This window comes from Ursus arctos, unplaced genomic scaffold (assembly GCF_023065955.2).
Source record: "Ursus arctos isolate Adak ecotype North America unplaced genomic scaffold, UrsArc2.0 scaffold_21, whole genome shotgun sequence".
In the NCBI taxonomy this organism is placed as follows: Eukaryota; Metazoa; Chordata; class Mammalia; order Carnivora; family Ursidae; genus Ursus; species Ursus arctos.
The window spans coordinates 55,550,545-55,567,349 of record NW_026622886.1 but is presented as its reverse complement, the minus strand read 5'-3'; the positions used below and the strand labels follow the sequence as shown (position 1 = coordinate 55,567,349).

At 54.6% G+C, this 16,805-nt stretch overlaps 1 long non-coding RNA gene across 1 annotated transcript; it reads left to right on the top strand.

Annotated features, from left to right (window-relative positions):
* Positions 1-387: 387 nt before the first annotated feature.
* LOC130544487 (uncharacterized) lies at positions 388-15,586 on the top strand. The gene is made up of 3 exons (XR_008960799.1): positions 388-522; positions 14,171-14,335; positions 15,433-15,586. It is a non-coding gene; the product is annotated as an uncharacterized LOC130544487 (long non-coding RNA).
* The last annotated feature ends 1,219 nt before the right edge of the window (positions 15,587-16,805 follow it).

Below are 16,805 nucleotides of genomic sequence, written 5' to 3'. Positions count from 1 at the left end.
ATGGTCATCTGCACTCTTTCCACAGCTTGTCTATTATGGATATTGCTGCTATGAACACTGGGGTGCATGTGTCCCGTCTTCACTACCTCTGTCTCTTTGGGGTAAATCCCCAGTAGTGCAATTGCTGGGACATAGGGTAGCTTTATTTATAACGTCTTGAGGAAACTCCGTACCATTTTCCAGAGTGGCTGTACCGGACTGCATTCGCACAGGGGTGTAAGAGGGTTCCCGTTTCTCTACATCCTCTCCAACATGTATAGTTTCATGTCTTCTTATTTTTAGATATTCGGCCTCGTGTGATATGGCATCTATAGGGGTTTAGATTTGCATTTCCCTGAAGCCAAGTGATATGAAGCATTTATGCATGTATCTTTGGTCACCAGTACATCGTCATCAGTGAAATGACTTCCCATTTTAATCCATCTCAAGACCTAAAGCTGGGTAAGGCACTGAAGCTGGATGATGCCATCGGTTGGAATTGTGGAGAATTTCAAAAGATCTCCATGGAGAGCAAGTTTAAAGGTCAGTGTGGAGCTACTAATTGGATCCGGGGAGATCTCTGAAAGTGGGGGTTCCCTGGGATGGGCTGAGGGGGGCCCTCCGATTTTCCTGCTATGAATCCTTTCTGCAGCCCCAAACGGACAGTTTCCTGCAGTGGGGCAGGCTGAGTCCTCTAGTCGTGCAGAGGTGAGCCCAATGCCTGGTACCTTGGAGGCAGGCAAACGGGGAGGGGACCCTCAGCAGAAGACCCAGGGTTAGGTTAGGCCTCAAGAGACAGCAGGTGCGAACTGCCCAGTGCTCAGAGAACTCCCAGGCCGACTGAGATGAGGGCACAAGGGCGGGTGAGTGTGAGCCTTGGGGTTTGATCCGGAAGGGCTCACAAAGGTCGGGGTTCACCAGCAGGGGCTCTGAGGGGGTGTCCCAGTTCTCTTGCCCTGAATGCTCTATTGTGCCCCAAAACGGTACAGTTTCCTGTGGGCTGCAGGCTGAGTCCTACGGTGGGGCTTGGGTGTCCCCAATCCCCCGGAGTTGGGCGCCAGGATCCTGGGGAGGGGCCCCTCTGTGGCCAAACTAGGGTAAGGGTTAGGGTCCAGGGGCCCGGCAGGGCCAATCTAGCAAGCTGTGCGGCGAGCTCCGTGGAGGGCTGAGATGAGGCCATGGGGGAGGGTGAGCATGGGCCTCAGGGTTGGGGCACGGGGGTTGCCAAAGGTGGGGACGGGCTCCGGGGGCCTCCCCAAGTTCTCGTGCCCTGTATGCTCTGTAGCGCCCCAAGGGGCACGGTTTCCTGTGGACTGGCAAGCTGAGTCCTGAGGCGGGGCACAGGTATCCCAATTCCCCGGGGCTGCGGTGTAAGGCTCCTGGGGAGGCCGCCAAACCCGCGGCTGACCTAGGGTTAGGGTTAGGCCCCAGGAGCCCCGCAGGCCCGATCTGCTGGCTGTATGGTGAGCTACACAGGCTGAGGTGAGGGTGTGGGGAGGGTGAGCGTGGGCCTCAGGGTTGGGGTGCGGGAGGCCGCCAAAGTTCGCTGGGGGCTCAGGGGGGCCCTCCTGGTTCTCCCGCCCTGAATGCTCTATGGCCTCCCAAGGGGCACGGTTTCCTGCAAGGTGGCAGACTGAGTCCTGCGGTGGGGCTCAGGTGTCCCGAATCCCCGCGGCTGCGGCTCCAGGCTCCTGGGGAGGGGCCCCTCCACAGATGAACTAGGGTTAGGGTTGGGGCCCAGGAACCCCGCAGGCCAGATCTGCCCGCTATGTGGCGAGCTCTGCCACGGGTTGAGGTGAGGGTACGTGGTGGGGTGAGCATGGGCATCAAGGTTGGGGCTTAGGGATCGCTGAAGTTCTCCGGGGGCTCTGGGGGCCCTCCCGGTTCTCCCACCCTGAATGCTCTACAGCCTCCCAAGGGGCACGGTTTCCTGCGGGGTGGCAGGCTTTGTCCTGCAGTGGGGCTCAGGTGTCCCCAGTCCCCGGGGCTGCGGCACCGGGCCCCGGGGGAGGGGCCCTCCCTAGCCGACCTAGGGTCAGGACTAGGCCCCAGGAACCGGGCAGGACTGATCTGCCGGCTCTGCGACGAGCTTGGTGGCAGGCTGAAGGGAAGGCGCGGGGCGGGATGAGCATGGGCCTCAGAGTTGGGGTGTAGGGGGCCGCCGAGGATCGCTGGGGGCTCAGGGGGGCCCTACTAGTTCTCCTGCATGGGATACTCTGCGGCGCCCCAAGGGGCATGGTTTCCTGAGGGGTGGCAGGCTGAGTCCCATGGTGGGGCTCAGGTGTACCCAATCCCCGGGGTTAGGGTACGGATTAGGGTACGGGTTAGGGTTAGTGTACGGGTTACGGTTAGTGTTCGGGTGAGGGTAGGGGTTAGGGTTAGGGTAAGGTGAGGTTATGGGTTAGGGTTGGCTTTAGGGGTTACAGGTTAGGGGTTATGGGTTACGGTACGGTTTAGGGTACGGGTTAGGGTTTAGGGTTTGGGTTTAGTGTACGGGTTAGGGTTAGGGTACGGGTTAGGGTTAGGGTACAGGTTAGGGTACGCGTTAGGGTACAGTTTAGGGACGGGTTAGGGTACGGTTTAGGGTGCAGGTTAGGGTTAGGATATGGGTTAAGGTTAGGGTATGGGTTAGGGTTACGGTACGGGTTAGGTTACGGTTTAGCATTAGGGTTAGGGTACGGGTTAGGGTTAGGGTATGGATTAGGGTATGGGTTAGGGTTAGGGTATGGGTTATCGTTAGGGTTACATTTTGTGTTAGGGATAGGGTACGGGTTTGGGTTTGGGTGTGGTTTAGGGTATGGGTTAGGATACGGGTTAGGTTTAGGTTAGGGTTAGGGTTAGGGTACGGTTTAGGGAACGGGTTAGGTTTAGGGTACGGTTTAGGGTTAGGGTATGGGTTAGGGTACAGGTTAAGTTACTAGTTAGGGTTAGGGTTCGGGTTAGGGTATGGGTTAGGGTCCGGGTTAGGGATAGGGTAAGGGTTAAGGTACGAGATAGGCTGCGGGTTAGGTTAAGGCAGGGTACTGGTTAGGGTTAGGGTTTAGGGTTAGGGTTAGTATACGGGTAGTATTAGGCTACAGGTTAGTGTACGGGTTAGGGTTAGGGTACGGGTTAGGTTCAGGGTTTAGGGTTAGGGTACGAGTTAGGGGACGGTTTAGGGATAGTGTTAGGGTAAGGGTTTGGGTTAGGGTTAGGGTACGGATTAGGGTACGTGTTAGGGTTAGGGTACAGGATAGGGTATGTGTTAGGGTTAGAATACGGGTTAGGGTACAGGTTAGGGTACGGTTTAGGGTTAGGGTAAGGGTTAGGGTACGGGTTAGGGTTAGGGTACGGGTTATGGGTAGGTTTAGGGGAAGGTGTAGGGTTGAGGGTAGGGTTAGGTTTAGGGGTTAGGGTTAAGGTTAGGGTTTAGGGTTTAGGTTTAGAGTTAGGGTTAGGGTTAGACCCCAGGAGGCCAGCAGGCCTGATCTGCCAGCTCTGCGGTGAGCGGTGGGAAGGGCTGAGGTGAGGGCGCTGGCGATGGGAGCGTGGGTCTCAGCGTTTTGGCGTGGGGGGCCTTCGAAGGTCGTCGGTGGCTCGGAGGGCCCTGCCCGTTCTCCCACCCTGAATGAATGGCGGTACCCCTAGCGGCTCTGGTGCCAGCAGGGCAGCAGGGTGAGTTCGGTGCTGAGGCTCGGGGGTCCCCAATCCCCAGCCTTCAGCGCCAGTCCCCTTGAGAGGGGCCCCTCGGGGGCCGAACTAGGGTTAGGGATTGCCCCCAGGAGGCTGACAGGCCTGATCCGCCAGCTGTGCAGTGAGCGGAGGGGCGGGCCGAGGTGAGGGCGCTGGCGAGTGGGAGCATGGGCCAAAGCATTTTGACTCAGGGGCATTCAGAGTTTGCCAGGGTCTCGGAGGGCCCTGCCTGTTCCTCCGCCCTGAATGGCTGGTGGCGCCCCTAGCGGCCCAGGTGGTAGCAGGGCGGCAGGGTGAGTCTGGTGCTGGGGCCGGGGGTCGCCAATCCCTGGCTTTGTGGTGCAGGCCCTTTGGGAGGGGCCCCTCGGGGGCTGACCTAGGGTTAGGGTTAGCCCCCAGAAGGCCGGCAGGCCCTATCTGCCCACTGTGCGTCGAGCGGAGGGGCGGGCCCTGGTGAGGGCGCTGGTGAGCGGGAGCCTGGGCCCAAGCGTTTTGGCGCGGGGGCCCTTTGAAGGACGGTGGGGGCTCGGATCGCCCTGCACGGTCCTCCACCCTGAATGACCAGTGGCGCCACTGGCGGCCCGGGTGGTTGCGGGGCGGCAGGGTAAGTCCGGCACTGGGGCTTGGGGGTCGCAAATCCCCAGCATTGTGGCGCCAGGCCCCTTGGAAGGGGCCACTTGGGGGCCGACCTAGGGTTAGGGTTAGCCCCCAGAAGGCCGGCAGGCCCAATCCGCTGCTGTGCGGCGAGCGGATGGGCGGGCCGAGGTGAGGGCGCTGGCGAGCGGGAGCGTGGGCCCCAGCGTTTTGGCACAGGCTGCTATCGAAAGTCGCGGAGGGCTCAGAGGGCCCTGCCCATTTTCCCACCCTGAATGAACGACGGCAGCCCTAGCAGCCTGGGTGGCGGCAGGGCGGCAGGGTAATTCCGGTGCTGAGGCTTGGGGGTCCCCAATCCCCGGCGTTGTGGCGGCAGGCCCCTTCAGATGGGCCCCTCTGGGGCCAACGTAGGGTTAGAGTTACCCCCAGGAGGCCGGTAGGCCGGATCCACCAACTCTGCAGTGAGCGGAGGGGCGGGCCGAGTTGAGGGCGCTGGTGAGCGCGAGCTTGGGACCCAGCGTTTTGGTGCGGATGACCTTCGAAAGTCGCCAGAGTCTCGAGGGCCCTGCCTGTTTACCAACCCTGAATGACCGGCGACGCCCCAGCGGGCCCGGTGTGGGCTTGGCGGCAGGGTGATTCCCGTGCTGCAGCTCGGGGGTCCCCAATCCCCTGAGTTCGGTGCCAGGCCCCTTAGGAGGGGCCCCTCGGGGGCCGACCAAGGGTTAGAGTTAGCTCCCAGGAGGCCGTCAGGCCCAATACTCCGGCTAGGCCGCGAACGGAGGGGCGGGCCGAGGTTAAGGCGCTGGCGAGCGAAAGCGTGGGCCCTGGCGTTTTGGCACAACGGGCCTTTGAAGATCACCGGGGCCTCGGAGGGCCCTGCCTGTTCTCCCGCCCTGAATGAAAGGCAGCACCCCTAGCGGCCTGAGTGGCGGCGGGGCTGCAGGGTGAGTCCGACGCTGGGGCTCGGTCGTCCCCAATCCCCGGCGTTGTGGCGCCAGGTCCCTTGGGAGGGACGCCTCGGGGGTCGACCTAGGGTTAGGGTTAGCCCCCAGGAGGTCGGCAGGCCTGATCTGCCGGCTGTGCAGCAAGCGGAGGGGCGGGCCAAGGTGAGGGCGCTGGCGAGAGGGAGTGTGGGCCCAAGCTTTTTGAAGTGGGAGGCCTTCAAACGTCGCTGGGGGCTCGAAGGGCCCTGCCCCTCCTCCCGCCCTGAATGACTGGAGGCGCCCCTAGCGGCCTGAGTGGCGGCGGGGCAGCAGGGTGAATCTGGCGCTGAGGCTCAGGGGTCCCCAATGCCCGGCGTTGCGTCTCCAGGCCCCTTGGGAGGGGCCCTTCCGGGGCCGACCTAAGGTAAAAGTTAGCCCCTGGAGCCTGGCAGGCACGATCTGCCGTCTGTGGCGAGCGGAGGCGCGGTCAAAGATCAGGGAGCTGACGAGCGGGAGAGTGGGCCCCAGCGTTTTGGCGCTGGGGGCCTTCGAAGGTCACCAGGGCAGGGAGGGCCCTGCCTCTTCTCCCACCCTGAATGATCGGTGGTGCCCTAGCGGCCCGGTGTTGGCGGGGTGGAAGGGTGAGTCCAGCGTTGCGACTCGGGGGTCCCCAATCCCTGGCGTTCCGTGGCAGTCCCTTTGGGAGGGGCCCCTCGGGGGCCAACCTAGGGTTAGGGTTAGCCCCCAGGAGGCCGGCAGGCTCAATCCACCGGCTCTGCGGCGAATGGAGGGGTGAGCCAAGATGAGGTCGCTGGCGAGTGGGAGCGTGGGCCCCAACATTTTGGCTTGGGGGGCCTTCGAAGGTCACAGGGGGCTCGGAGGGCCCTGCCCGTTCTCCCGCCATGAAGGACCGGCGACGCCCCCAGCGCCCCGGGTGGCGGCGGGGTGGCAGGGTCAGTCCGGCGCTGGGGCTCGGGGGTCCCCAATCCCCAGCGTTGCAGCGCCAGGCCCTTTGGGAGGGGCCCCTCGGGGACTGTCCTAAGGTTAGGTTAGCCCCCAGGAGGCCGGCAGACCCGATCCGCCGGCTGTGCGGTGAGCGGAGGGATGGACCGTGGTAGGGCGCAGTCGAACCGTAGCGTGGTATCCAGCATTTTGGCGTGGGGGGCCTTCGTATTTCACCAGGGGCTCGGAGGGCCCTACCGGTTATCCCGCCCTGAATGACCGGCGGCGCCCCTAGCGGCCCGCGTGGCGGCGGGGCGGCAGGGTGAGCCCGGCGCTGCGGCTTGCGGGTCCCCAATCCCTGGCGTTGCGGCACCAGGCCTCTTGGGAGAGGCCACTCTGGGGCCCACCTAGGGTTAGGGTTATCCCTGAGGAGCCTGGCAGGCTGGATCCGCCGGCTGTGCAGCTGGGGGGGGGGGGGGCCGAGGTGAGGGCGCTGGAGAGCGGGAGCGTGGGCCTCAGCGTTTTGGTGCGGGGGACCTACGAACGTCGCTGGGGGCTCGGAGGGCCCTGCCCGTTCCCCCACCCTAAATGACCGGCGGCGCCCCAAGTGGCCTGGGTGGTGGCGGAGCGGCAGGTTGAGTACATTGCTGGGGCTCAGGGGTCCCCATCCCAGGCCTTGCGGGGCCACGCCCCTTGGGAGTGGACCCTCAGGGACTGACCTAGGGTATGTGTTAGCACCCAGGAAGCCAGCAGGCCCGATCTGCCGCTGTGCAGCGAGCGGAGGAGTGGGCTGAGGTGAGAGCGCTGGCGAGCGGGAGCATAGTACCCAGCGTTTTGGCACGGGGGGCCTTGGAAGGTCTCCAGGGCCTAGTTGGGCCTTACCCGTTCTCCTGCCCTGAATGACTGGTGGCGCCCCTAGGGGCCCAGGTGGCGGTGGGGCGGCATGGTGAGTCCAGCGCTGTGGCTCCGGAATCCCCAATCCCAGGCGTTGCGGCGCCAGGCCCCTAGGATGGGCCCCTCGGGGGGAAAACCTAGGGTTAGGGTTACCCTCCAGGAGGCGGCAGGCTCAATCCGCCGCCTGTGCGGCGAGTGGAGGGGTGGGCCGAGGTCAGGTCACTGGAGAGCAGGAGCGTGGGCCCCAGCGTTTTGGCTGTGGGGGCCTTCGAAGGTCACTGGGGGCTCGGAGGGCCCTGCCCGTTCTCCTGACCTGAATGACCGACGGCGCCCCTAGCGGCCCGGGTGGCAGCGGGGCAGCAGGGTGAGTCCGGCGTTATGGTTCGGGGATCCCCAATCCCCAGCGTTGCGGTGCCAGGCCCCTTGGAGGGAACCCTCTGGGGCCGACCTAGGGTTAGAGTTAGCCCCCAGGAGGCCGGAAGTCCCGATCCGCCGGCTGTGCGGTGAGCGGAGAGGCGGGCCGAGTTGAGGGCGCTGTCGAGCGTGAGCATCGGCCCCGGCGTTTTGGCGCGGATGGCATTCGAAAGACGCCGGAGTCTTGAGGGCCCTGCCGGATCTCCCACCGTGAATGACCGGCGACGCCCCAGCAGGCCCGGTGTCGGCTTGGCGGCAGGGTGAGTCCGGCGCTGCAGCTCAGGGGTCCCCAATCCCCTGCGTTTGGCGCCAAGCCACTTGGGAAGGGCCCCTTGGGGGCCGACCTAGGGTCAGGCTTAGCCCCCAGGAGGCCGGCAGGCCCGATCCCTCTGCTGTTCCACGAGCGGAGGGGCAAGCCGATGTGAGGGCGCTGGCGAGGGAAGCGTAGGCCCAAGCATTTGGCAGGGGGGGCCTTAGAAGGTCGCCGGGCCTCGGAGGGCCCTGCCAGTTCTCCCGCCATGAATGATCAGCAGCGCCCCTAGCGGCCCGGGTGACGGCGGGGCGGCAAGATGAGTCCGGCGCTGGGGCTCGGGGGTCCCCAATCCCCAGCGTTGCAGCGCCAGGCTCCTTGGGATGGGTCCCTCTGGGGCTGGCCTAGGGTTAGGGTTAGCCTCCAGGAGGCCAGCAGGCCCAATCCGCGGCTGTGCGGCTCCCGGAGTGTTGGGCTGAGGTGAGGGCGCTGGGGAGCCTGAGCAATAGCCCAAGCTTGTTTGTGCGGGTGCCTTCGAAGGTCGGGGGCGGCTCGGAGGGCCCTGCCCTTTCTCCCGCCCTGAATGACCGGCGGCACCCCTAGTGGCTTGGGTGGCGGAGGGGCAGCAGGGTGAGTCCCGCTCTGGGGCTCTGGGGTCCCCAATCCCTGGCATTGTGGTGCCAGGCCCCTTGGGAGGGGCCTCTCGGGGGCCAACCTAGGGTCAGGGTTAGCCCCCAGGAGGCTGGCAGGCCCGAACCGCCGGCTGTGCGCCAAGTGGAGCACAGGCCCAGGTGAACGTGCTGGCAAACCGGAGCGTGGGCCCCAGCGTTTTGGTGCCGGGGGCCTTTGAAAGTCGCCGTGGGCATGGTGAGCATTGCCCGTTCTCCCGCCCTGAATGAACGGCGGTACCCCTAGCGGCTCGTGTGCCAGCGGTGCGGCAGGGTGAGTCTGGTGCTGTGGCTCGGGGGTCCCCAATCCCTGGCGTTGTGGCAGCAGGCCCCTTTGGAGGGGCCCCTCTCTTGGGCCGACCTAGGGTTAGAGTTAGCCCCCAGGAGGCTGGCAGGCCCGATCCGCCAGCTGTGCGGAGAGCGCAGAGCGGAGGGGCGGGCCGAGGTGAGGGTGCTGGCAAGCTCCAGCGTGGGCCCCAGTGTTTTGGCGCAGATGGCCTTCAAAATTCACCGGAGTCTTGAGGGCTCTGCCCGTTCTCCCACCCTGAATGACCAGCGACGCACCAGCGGGCCCGATGTCGGTGGGGAGGCAGGGTGAGTCGTAGACATGAGTTGAAAGATGGCTTTGATACAATTTTTTTTTAAGTTTTTTTTTAATATTATGTTAGTCACCATACAGTACATCCCGGGTTTCCAATGTAAAGTTCGATGATTCATTAGTTGCGTATGACACCCAAGGCACCATGCAATACGTGCCCTCCTTACTACCCATCACCAGTCTATCCCAATCCCCCACCGCAATCCTCTCTGAAGCCCTCAGTTTGTTTCTCAGAGCCCATGGTCTCTCATGCTTCATTCCCCCTTCTGATTACCCCCCTTTCTTTATCCCTTTCTTCCCCTACCGATCTTCCGAGGTCGTATGTTCCATAGATGAGAGAAATCATATGATAATTGTCTTTCTCTGCTTGACTTATTTCACTTAGGGTTATCTCCTCCAGTGCCGTCCATGTTGCAGCAAATGTTGAGAACTCTTTCTTTCTGTTACCTGAGTAATATGCCATTGTATATATGGACCACAACTTCTTACTCCAGTCATCTCTTGAAGGGCATGTCGGTTCCTTCCACGATTTAGCTATTGTGGACATTGCTGCTATGAACATTGGGGTGCATATGGCCCTTCTCTTCACCACGTCTGTATCTTTGAGGTAAATACCCAGTAGTGCAATGGCTGGATCATAGGGTAGCTCACTTTTTAACTTTTTAAGGGACCTCCACACTGTTTTCCAGAGTGGCTATACCAACTTGCATTCCCACCAACAGAGTGGGAGGGATCCCCTTTCTCCACATCCTCTCCAACAATTGTTGTTTCTTGCCTTGTCAATTTTTGCCATTCTAACTGGCATAAGGTATTATCTCAGTGTGGTTTTGATTTGAATTTCCCTGATGGCTAATGATTTTGAACATTTTTTCATGTGTCTGTTAGCCATTTGTACATCTTCATTGGAAAAGTGTCTGTTCACATCTTCTGCCCATATTATAATTTGCTTATTTTTTTCTTGAGTTTGAGGAGTTCTTTGTAGATCTTGAATACCAGTCTTTTATCTATAATGTCATTTACAAATAAATTCTCCCATTCCGTGGGCTGGTGCTTAGTTTTTTTTTACTGTTTCCTTGGCAGTGCAGAAGCTTTTTGTCTTGATGAAGCCCCACAAATTCGTTTTATCTTCTGTCTGTCTTGCCTTTGGATGTGTGTCATGAAAAAGTTTACTTGGGCCGATGTTGTGGAGGTTGCTGCCTATGTTCTCCTCTAGGATTTTGATGGATTCCTGTCTCACTTCGAGGTCTTTCATCCATTTGGAGTTTATTTTTGTGTATGGTGTGAGTGAGTGGTCATGTTTCATTCTTTTGCATGTAGCTGTCCAATTTTCCCAGCGCCATTTATTGAAGAGACTGTCTTTTTCCCACCGGATGTTTTTTCCTGCTTTATCAAAGATTAGTTGCCCAAAGAGCTGAAGGTCCATTTCTGGGTTCTCTATTCTGTTCCATTGGTCTATGTGTCTGTTCTTGTACATGCTGTCTTTGTGATCACAGCTTTGTAGTACAGCTCGAAATCCGGCATTATGATGCCCTCAGCTTTGTTTTTCCTTATCAACAGTTCCTTGGAGATTTGGGGCCTTTTCTGGTTCCATACAAATTTAAGGACTATTTGTTCCAGTTCTTTGAAAAATGTCATCGGTATTTTGATCAGGATAGCATTGAATGTGTAGATTGCTCTGGATAGCATGGACATTTTAACTATGTTAGTTCTTATCCATGAGCATGGAATATTATTCCATCTTTTCTTGTCTTCCTCAATGTCTTTCAAGAGTGATTTGTAGTTTTAGAATACAGATCCTTTAAGTCTCGGTTAACTTAATGCAAAGGTAACATATGGTTTTTGGTGCTCTTGCAAATGGGATGGATTCCCTAATTTCTCTTTCTTCAGTCGCATTATTTGTTTATAGAAATGCAACTGATTTCTGAGCATTGATTTTGTATCCTGCCACATTGTTCTTTCTTAAAGACTGGTTAATGGTCCTTTCCTTATGCTTTTATTCCCACTCGGAAACACGCATCCATCATCGTGACAGACGTTAGGATTCGGAGGACCCTTTCCATACCCTCTTCTTACTGAGAGTTACGTCTATGGCAGTTTAATTAATGTTCAACACACATACTGGGAAACACTGGTGCCTTCACTAATCGATGTTGCTGTCTCTCTGCACAAACTTGGTTCGCTGAATTAAATAATGGCACTTTCTTTTCCTTTTCACAAAACCTTTTCAAACGGCTTTCCTCCTCATGACAGATGTGAGTTGAGAGATGCTTTCTGTGTAGTGTTCTTAAGTAGTTAAACAAAGGGCATTATCTTGATGCTTGCAGACCCCATTTTGCACAATGCTCCCAATCCATGACACCAGATGTGAGGTGCAAGATGCTTTTATATAGAGTGTTCTCTCCTAGCGTAAAGCAGGTGACACCTTACTTATGCATTCATGGACACTTTTGAAAAACTTGCCACCTTCCTAAGAGAAGATTTGACTTGGACAATGGTGTCTATTCGGTGTTCTGACTGAGATTTGTGAAAATTGCCCTTAAGGTTCATCACACTTTTTGGAAAACTTGGGTGTGTTCATTGGTCCTGATGTTGGTTTGATGTTGCCTTCTATCAACACTGAGTTGGTTCTCACAACTACTTAGATAGGACCTCTCCTTCTGCTTTCACTTGCACTTCTGCAAGTACTTCTTCTTCATTACAGAAGATGTGAATTGGAAGATCTTTTCCCAAGGGTGTCCTTACCTGAGCATACAGCATGTTCCTTACATTTTCATACACACTTTTGGAACATACACCCATCCTCATGAACGTAGATATGATTTGGAATGTTGTCTCTAGATGGTGCTCTTTCAAATCTATGGCAGTTCCCTTAAGGTTCAACACATGTAATGGGAAACCCTGCTCTCTTCACTGATCAATGTTGCCGTCTCTCTACCCAAACTTGGTTCTCTGAACTGACTGATGGCACTTTCTTTTCGTGTTCACACAACCTTTTCTAATGGCTTTCCTCCTTTTCTTTGGAAATTTTGTTTGGAAATTTTAATATGCCTTTCTTAATATTTGATAGAGCAGACAAAACTCGGTCACAAATGTGACCTAATTGACGTCTATGGAACATTCGATAATAAGTGCAGAATACATTATTTTCCAGCGGTCATAGACTATTTACCCAAACAGATGATATGTTGGACCATGAATCATGTCTACATTTTAAAATACTGAAAATAACTAGATTCTATTCTTAGGCCTCCAAGGAATAGAGCCCTAGTCCTCATCAAAAGAAGACCAGGCAGTCCCTCTATGTTTAAAAATTCAATGTAACTTTGCTGCATATCTTAAGGGTCAGAGAGGGGATCGCAGTGGATATTTGCCACCTTTTCTACATCAGGGCTCACACACAATGGCCCTTTGTCTCTGAAGAACACTGACTATCCTAACATAGGAGTTAAGCCTCCTATCAGAGTTCTGCATGTGCCAGCCACACCTGACAGCCTTGGCCTGGGCCCACCACCACCTCCCTCCAGCTTTCCTTCTTGGTGGCATTGAGTTAAGGGAGTCAACATAGCCATATGGAGATGGGAGCTCCCCTCTCCTAGTGATGATGGTGCTATTGTCCCCACCAGTCTATCAACATGATTTCTGAGAGAATTACGACACAATAGCAGCTTCTTGACCTTCCTTAAGGTTTAAAAATCATCTTGTGAGTCATCTTTTCAAAAAACGGTTTCACCATGTGTTCTTTTCTCTGGAAAAGAAATAGACCCAATGGTAATTATGGCTCCTGAGCACCTGCTCTTGGGAGATTGCATAGTGGCTCTGTTTAGCATTCTCCCTCTTAAACTTCTCAACTAGGGTGTATATAGAATGAGTCCCATTTCCTAGATGGATAGACAAGGGCTCAGAGATTATATGAATTACAGAGGATTTTAGTGTCAGAAACCTAAGTGGGATCTCCAAACTGACTCCAAAACCCTTGTTCTTCCATACAGGGTACCATTTCGCTCTTACCTCTGGTCTTGTTGATCTGGAAACCTAGGAAGTATTAGGATTTTCTTGTTGTGTGGCCAAATGGAACGAATTCGGCTGCCTTTTCACCTCTGCCCATCATGACCATGAAGATAATTATCTCAGTGGAGGACCTTTGAGTAAGAGACTTAAAGATCCCTTAGAATAGAGATACTATACTATTTTTCTGATATTAAAGTGCCTGAAAGAACTATCCTTTTTTAATTGATGGAAGCTCTTGGTGGAAAGGTTGGAAAGACTATTTGAAAACACTCAGCCTCTTCTACAGAGTGAGACAATGCCTCTAAAGATTGCTAAAATATTCCCTTACCTCTGATTATTTACTTCCCAACTATCGCAGTGTTTCTATGTTAGGATTACGATTTCCATGAGGCAAAAGTTGCGGAGAAAGAACTTAGTGTATCCAGGGGCACTTTCGTATTGTGACAGTGAGCTATTCTGTTGTATTCTGTAGTCCAAGGGAATGGTGCCAGACATCTCTAAGATGTCTAAAATTCTGACTGTAAATGATCTCTATGCTTCAGAGATTTGGGCAGGACAAGGGAGGAGTCCAGAGACCGTAAACGCCTCTGTTACCTGTGTTGACCATGGAGCAGGTAACCTTCTGTAGGGGTCCTTTTGATGTCTCTGAGCTATGGGGAAGGTGCTTTCATCTCAAGCTCCTCCATTTGGTAGTGGTGATAAGGATAAGAGTAATTTTTATCTCATACCATCTGTGGGCCCTGATCTTGACCTCCTAGGGAAACCCTCCTTTATCATTTCACCCAGCTCAAAATGACCGGGCAAACCCTCAAAGCATGGGCCCTATTTCTGCCCCCAGCACATATTGTCCATCTGTTTCAAAAAGAAAAAAGAGAACTAAAAAATGCCCTTGCCAACATCAAGGTGAGAACACAAAAGAACCTCTCTGTCCCCCGTAAGATTAAAGTCATACCGACTTGTACATACTGAAAAGATAAGAAAAGTCTGTCACTTTCTGGAATCTTCTGCCTCATCGTGATGGGTAACTTTACCTAACACAAAACAGAACAAATATATAACCCTGCCCTAAATGTTCCTTCCCTGGAGCACTCCCTTCTTTGTGAAGACTGTGTCTCCCAGGCATCTGACCTGACTTGGGTTTGAATAAAACTCTCTTCATTTCTCTCTAAAATGTTTTAAAATGTTCCTTCCTTTAGTGTTGACAATAACACTATGTTTTCTTTTCAAGTGAAAAATAAATGTTCCTGGTTCACAACCGTGACAGCACAGAAGGCCGGCTGTTCCTCCTGGCCCCTACCCTGCAGAACCAAGCATGTGTATATAGATTCCAGCACAAATGGGCTCATCCTAGAAGGATGCTTTGAAGGTCTGAGAAGCACTATCCACTCCATGGGTGAGACAAGAAGGCAAAGCTATTCCCGCTTGGAGCATTCCTTTTGGGGCTTAAAATTGCCTTGGACATGCATGAAAGCATTGCCATTTCCTAAAGCCCAAAGCTGGAACAGTCTGAGAGCAGCTGACCTAGCCAGAATCCAGGCACACACCTGTAGGAAGGGTTGGTGCAGAAGGGAAGGGGCAGGGCTCTGAGGGTGTTCTGCAGCTAGAGGGGTCCGCGGAAGGGGCAGTGTGTGTGTGTGTGTGTGTGTGTGTGTGTGTGTGTGTGTGTGTGTGTGTGTGTGTGTGTGCGCGCGCGCGCGCGCGCGCGCTTGGGGCCCTGCCCGTGATCACAGTCATGCCTGCGCTGGGCATTGAGCCAAGGAGGCAGGTCTTGGACCCCTTGCACTCCCAGAGTTGTGAGTCATGGGGCCGGTTGCCCCGCATTCAAGGGGATGGAAACCGCACACTCCCAAACCAATCACCCCATGGGGGTGGAGCTACGTCTCGGGGGGCAAACCCAGAGCAGACCTAAGATGCAGACTGGGAACCAGGGAAGGGGAGCTCTGAGAGATTCAAAGTGTGGAGTTCCTGGCTGAGTGAATGCATGCTGTGTGCCTTGTGGGGCATGGTCTGGGAGTAGGGGCACCCCAGGTGAGAGGTGGGGTTCTGGAAGGGCATGTGGAGGGAGTTCATTTGGAGATTCAGTTGAGTTTTCTTTTTCCCTTGATAGTCTCTTCTGCCTACTCTCTGTCAACTGGCCTTACATAGCAAACCCATGGACTCCAGGGCACCTGCTCAGCAGAGCTTTTGTGGTATTGGTCACAGACATTCCAGGGTTTCACTTGTTCCCCAGCAAGAGCGAGAGTAAGGACCGCACGGTCCCCAACTTCAGTGCGGTGCCCCTGTCCCCTGACACAGTGCAGGTAATGGACCTTGAGCAGTTCCCCAAGTTCAGCAGGGTGTTCCCTGTTCCTTCAGGCACATGTGTGGCACTAGGAAACCCCAGAGCCGTTACCCAACTTCAGCATTGTGCTGCCTGTTCCCTGGGAATGGTGGCAATGGGCTGGAAGATAATTACTACTAAAAGACAAGTCTGTGTTTCCCTTCTCCCAGAAACTGCAGCAGGCATGCTGGCTTTAGGTCCGAGGAGCCGCCTTCTCCCCACCTGACAACACTTCTCTTCTCTGGCTCCGTGAGACCCGAGGTTTTGAACATCTGCATCTGAGTCAGTGAGGCAGCTTGACACAGGACACCAGCATTCAGAGAAAGCGGCAGTTCCATTTGGAGAAATGTCATATCCACGTCAGGACTGGAGGTAACACCTCTCATTAACCCACTATCTCCTGGGCTTTTCTCTTTTCTCTAGTTGAGCCATGAAGTAAAACTTTAGTAATAGTGTCAGTGTTCTGAATTTGGTGAAGGAGGTACTTAGTTTCTGAACTTAGAGCACTTTGCAGGGGATCCCATTTTCTCTGTTCATTGACTGCTTATGAATGTATTTTGAACAGCTGTTTCCTAGAAACACTCTTTCATTAGAAAGGGAAGGTTAGATTTACTCTTTGTGTATTTTTAAGATATACATCTAACAGTGTTTATTCAGTTGGGCCTACGATATGGGTGAGTGGCCACCATTTAGGGTTAGATGGCTTTTTGTCGTCAGATACAGATATGGATGATGTCTTGTCATTTGTCAAAGGTGATGTTTCATCACTGATTAGTCTTTTCATCCCAAGAATTACAATGAGGGTCGAGGGAAAATTCAAAATTATTTAAAGCAGCCTTTTCCTGTTTAAAAGTTAAGCTTGACTATCTAGCTTTACTAGATGTATCAACTCAATATTTTGAGGTGCCATATTCTCTCTGTCATTTCTTTGGTGGTGCAGTCAGAAGGAGAGTCTTTGGGAATTCTTTTGGATAGAGTCATGCTGGTGGCTTCAAGGGGCCTGGTGACGGGAGCCCTGGGCTGAGTTCTGGAACTACTTGCTTGACGCCGGTGAGTCAGGTTATCCCACAGAGTTTCTGTTTCCTCCTTATGAGATTGCTGGAAGGTGAAATAAGTCAAGCAGAGAAAGGCAATTTTGATACGGATTCACTCATTCATGGAACAGGAGAAATAGCAGGGAGCTCAGTAGGAGAAGGAAGGGAAGAATGAAGGGTGGGGTAAACAGAAGGGGGAATGAACCACGACAGACTATGGACTCTGGGAAACAAACTGAGGGCTTCAGAGGGGTTTGGTGGGGGATTGGGATAGGCCGGTGATGGGTATTAAGGAGGGCACGTATTGCATGGAGCCCTGGGTGTTGTACGCAAACAATGAATCATGGAACACTACATCAAAAACTAAGGATGTAGTGTATGGTGACTAACATAACATAATAAAAAAAAATTTAAAAAAGAAAATAAAGAAATTGATGGGAGGTCATATCTGTGGAAAGTCTTTTTACACAGAAACTGTTCTGCCTATTGAAGAGCAACTAAAAACGAGG